The sequence below is a fragment of the Manduca sexta genome, chromosome 13 (assembly GCF_014839805.1).
Source record: "Manduca sexta isolate Smith_Timp_Sample1 chromosome 13, JHU_Msex_v1.0, whole genome shotgun sequence".
Classification (NCBI taxonomy): Eukaryota; Metazoa; Arthropoda; class Insecta; order Lepidoptera; family Sphingidae; genus Manduca; species Manduca sexta.
The window spans coordinates 2,353,563-2,358,514 of NC_051127.1; positions in this window are offsets into that span (position 1 = coordinate 2,353,563).

Here is a 4,952-nt window from a genome sequence, read left to right on the forward strand (position 1 = left end):
GTATATCGTTTGATTACCCATCTGTGAAGACTAAAACAAATAAGTGAAGACTTCGAGGAGCGACTGCACCGTGAGATGAGGTGTAGGTATTTTTAACAGGATTTGGCCGAAGGGTCGATAGAAAATAAATGCTATAATTACATTGATAAATGACCCCTAACAAGTTACAATTAACTGACTGCCTCGGTGGCGTAGTTGTACTACATGCGCGGTACGACAGCGCTTTGAGGACCTGGGTTTGAATCCCGGGTCGGGCAGTGATATTTCGGTTTTTGTGCTCAGTATCAGCTCGAAGTTGAATTTGTGCCCAATATGGCGATAGGTTCGCCTCCTATCACATCATGGGACGGAACACACTTGGGGAAAAATGGTTGCCCTGGTTGCACCTCTGGATACCCCTTCGGGGATAAATGCGTGATGTGTGTGCGTGCGTGCGTACGTGCGTGCGTGTTCCAATTACTAATTATAATAATACCAACCCTGCATATTATGAGATACAGGGTTCTGCCCCAATACGAGCTACGGGCCCCCACCACTAAGTACCTACTGGTGAAAGGTTGATATGAGTGAGATCACGTTATATGTATCGCCCATTTCGCGTTTGATCATGTAATTCATGTAATCTGTTTTTAAGTATAAAATATAAATCCTAACTGAAACCGTAACTGCTTAAATTTTCATAAAATAATTTTAAAATGTTTCACGAAAATTGTTTTATGGTTTGATTGCTAGTATGTACCTAAGTAGTGATAAATAATAATTTCCTTATTCATTTGACGTGATATTATGATTTCTTATATTTACGCGAATGTTAGACATTGAAATTAAACTAATTTTTCGGATTCTATCGCGGTTTTTTGTTTTTTAATTTACCGACGCTCGACGAAGTCTGCAGTCGCTGAACACTCTGAAGGAGGCGCCAATCATTATCTGCGACTAGACAAGCCACAAATCCTCGCCAAAGAACACCGATTCCTGCCCAGGATGATTCGCGAGGCTATTGAAATTAAAAAACATCCTAATTTCAATAGGGAAGATGGTTGGAAGCTTACACAAGCCTGGGATCCAGTTCTACATTTAATTAAATCGGAACCCAAAAGACCGGCTGCCAGACTTCAAGACACTGTGAGCTCATTCTGCGTAGATCGGACCACCAACAGCTAAAAATTTTAAAAAGTTGTATAATTGTAAAATGTAGGTAGATATTGTAACTTTGACTTTGCGGATGAACAACACCTCAGTCCCCCCCGTGACCATGAAGGCTGCAAAGTCTTCGAAACGTCGGGAGAAAATTAAAAAACAAAAAACCGCGATAGAATCCGAAAAATTAGTTTAATTTCAATTGACGTGATATTACTCGAAATAACTAGTGGGTTGCTTAGCTTTGGTCTATTTTATAACAACGCTTCATAAATTCTTACAAAAAAATGCGAGGACTAAAAGCGATCTGTACTTGATAATGGTAAATCTAAAAAAATACATAATATCTACCCCATCGAAAATATCAGGCTGCGACCGCATCCCAGGAAAATATATATCGGAAAAATTCTCACGCAAGTGAAGATGCGAGCAAAAGCTATTATTTATATAAAACCTTTTCCATATCCATTCTAAATCTTTGAATAAATAGTATGGTGTAGTATGGTACCGGCAAACGTTGCGCTGACACAGAGTGCCCCTACTTAGATCTAATTTATTGGACTACATTGCAACCTTGTAGACTTCTATCTACTATTTTTCAAATTCGAATCGACCAGAGTTCTAAGATTATTTATAGAGCGGACATTGGAGAGATTGACACTAATACTTTACGCACATACGATGGTTACTCAATCTACCGTAAACACCAATGTAAAATAAACTAGAAAATGCTTCATCTTTTACACGGTAAATGGCTTTATTTTGTACTAGCGACCCGCCCCGGCTTCGCACGGGTGCAATGCTGACTATTTAATGGATGTTATTATTATACATATAAACCTTCCTCTTGCATCACTCTATCTATTAAAAAAAAAAACCGCATTAAAATCCGTTGCGTAGTTTTAAAGATTTAAGCATACATAGATAGGAGCAGTGAAAGCGACTTTGTTTTATACTATGTAGTGTTAAAAGATTTACAAAATTATTGTCATAAATGATATTGTATAATGACCCGCACGTGTATGCATTATGTATTTATGGGAGTATTTCTAAGATTTTCTTAAAATAAATAAAATAATTAACATGGGTATAACCATAAAGAAAACCTTCTTTATAAATAAAATACAAAAAATAAATACAACTAAGTAATTTTATGTTGGCTCTCCTATTAACATACTAGCAATCAAACCCCAAAACAATTTTCGTGAAAATATTAATATTATTTCACGAACATTTAAGCAGTTAGGTATGGTTTCAGTTAGGATTTCTATTTAATACCTAAACAAAATTACATAAATTACATGATCAAATGGAAAATGGGCGATACATATGTTTAAGCCATTGATTGGACTTGCAAATAAAACATATTATGTGGACTGTAGTACATAGGTTTAATGCTGTTATAATATAGGAAGTAAAACAAGTAAAGTGCCCGACTGTGACTGCGTTCGAGAGCTGAGTGGCAGGAGGCGCGCGGGTGCCGGTCGAGCGGTTGAGAACCCCGCCCCTCGGCGAACTGCCTGCGCCGGTGCAATCCGCGATGATGGCGGCAACACATATGACGTGAGTAAGAATTCATATCAACCTTGCACCAGCAGGTAGTGGTGGACGCCCGTGACTCGTATTAGGGCAGTACTCTGTATTATTAAAATTACTAATTGTAACTTACACACATACACATCACGCATGTTACAATATAGCTTTAGCAACCCTAAGTGTGTGTGTGTGTATGTGAAAGTGCAAACGTTGACAGCTAACGCTCAGTACAGTTGTCTCAATTACTATCTAGCGGACCTTTGTTTAAGTTAGACTACAGACATCTATGTAATATTTTTTTATTAAACATTCATTTTAAAATTACTTGGAGTCATCATTTATAACTGGCGCAGTCTAGAAGGATCAAGAAGTTGAAACTTTTCGAAAATCAAAAGTTTCCTGCACTCGACCTCGCTTGAAGATGCTGATGCTGTGGATGCTGCTCCTGTGAGTTCCATTTCCTTATCTCATCCATTGTGTTTTGTGCATTATTGTGAACTTCAGTTGCGTAGGTAATAACGTAAGAGAGACTTATTCTATGATCTAACATCGATTTGAATTTTACTCTTACCATCATTACTACTTGACATTAACTGATATTAAGTCATATTTTTGATTTCGTATACAGTTTTTGATAACGTTGGGTCCGATTTTTATTAATAAAGAAGAAATATTATTTCAAATTCAATTAAGTATTATTTTCTCTTTAATATAATTTTGCTAAGTATATATTGATTATTAATTTCATTAAATAATGGAACCTACTAACAACGAAAATGACAATAATTTGCGTATGATTAAAGCGGCTGTAGAGATTATACCCTCTTATGATGGGAATCATAATCAGCTTTATAGATTTATATCAACGGCAGAAACGGTACTTACTAAGTTTTATAATCCGACAGTGCCTAGTAGTTTTACTAATGAATTTCTCCTGCATAGTGTTCTTAACAAACTAAAAGACAAAGCCGAAGAAGTAGTGAACATACATGGGGTCAGTTCTTGGGATAATATAAAGAACGTTCTCTTAAGAAATTTTGGCGATCAACGTGATAAAAATTGTTTGTGTCGAGACTTAGTGTCAATGCGTCAGGAGAACGAATCCGCTTTTGATTTTTACAACCGGTGTGTGCACCTTCTTAGCATAATAATTAATTATGTGAATCTTCATGAAACTGTTACTAACGTCATTGAATGTAAAAGAGATTTTTTTACTGCTCAAACCCTTAAAACTTTCTTAGGTGGACTTAAAGAACCATTGGGGACTACCATCAGGTCAATGAAACCGGTAGACTTACCTACTGCCTTACAGTACATAAAAAGAAGAACAAAATATACGGTACGTCCAAAATAAAAATACACCTCAACAAAATAAGCCGAGTCAATTCCCTAGACCAACGCTTAATTCTTTTAGAAACCCACAAAATTTTGGCTATGGTAATAAACAGTTCCCATCTCCAATGCAACATAGTAATTATGTTGGTAAACCAAATTTCAATAGGTTCCAATATCAACCGAGGGCTCAACCACAAAATTTCCCGCGTTCACAGGTATTACCCCGTTACGAGTCATTTTCAAAACCTGCTCCTGAACCAATGAGCGGAATTTCATATCGATCGGCTCAAATGCCACCACGTCCCCATGCGTCTAATTTTAATTATCATACTGTAGATGAAATGTACCAGACGGATAATAATATTTACGACGCGTTCCCCGAACAATATAGCTTTAGCAACCCTAAGTGTGTGTGTGTGTATGTGAAAGTGCAAACGTTGACAGCTAACGCTCAGTACAGTTGTCTCAATTACTATCTAGCGGACCTTTGTTTAAGTTAGACTACAGACATCTATGTAATATATTTTTATTAAACATTCATTTTAAAATTACTTGGAGTCATCATTTATAACTCGCATTTATCCTCGAAGGGGTATGCAGAGGCGCAACCAGTGTCGATAGGGGGCGAGCCTATCGACTCCGGGCTGATACTGAGTAGAAAAACCCAAATATCACTGCCCTGCTCGGGATTCGAACCCAGGACCTCAAAGCGCTGTCGTACCGCGCATGTAGTACACCTACGCCACCGAGGCAGTCAGTTAAATGTAACTTGTTAGGGGCCATTTATCGAAGTAATTATAGCATTTATTTATTATTCATTAATACATTCTTACCCCTCGGCCAAATCCTATTAGAAATACCTCATCTCACGGTGCAGTCGCTCGTCGAAGTCTGAAACTTGTTCATTTTACTCTTCACAGATAGGTAATCAAACGATATAC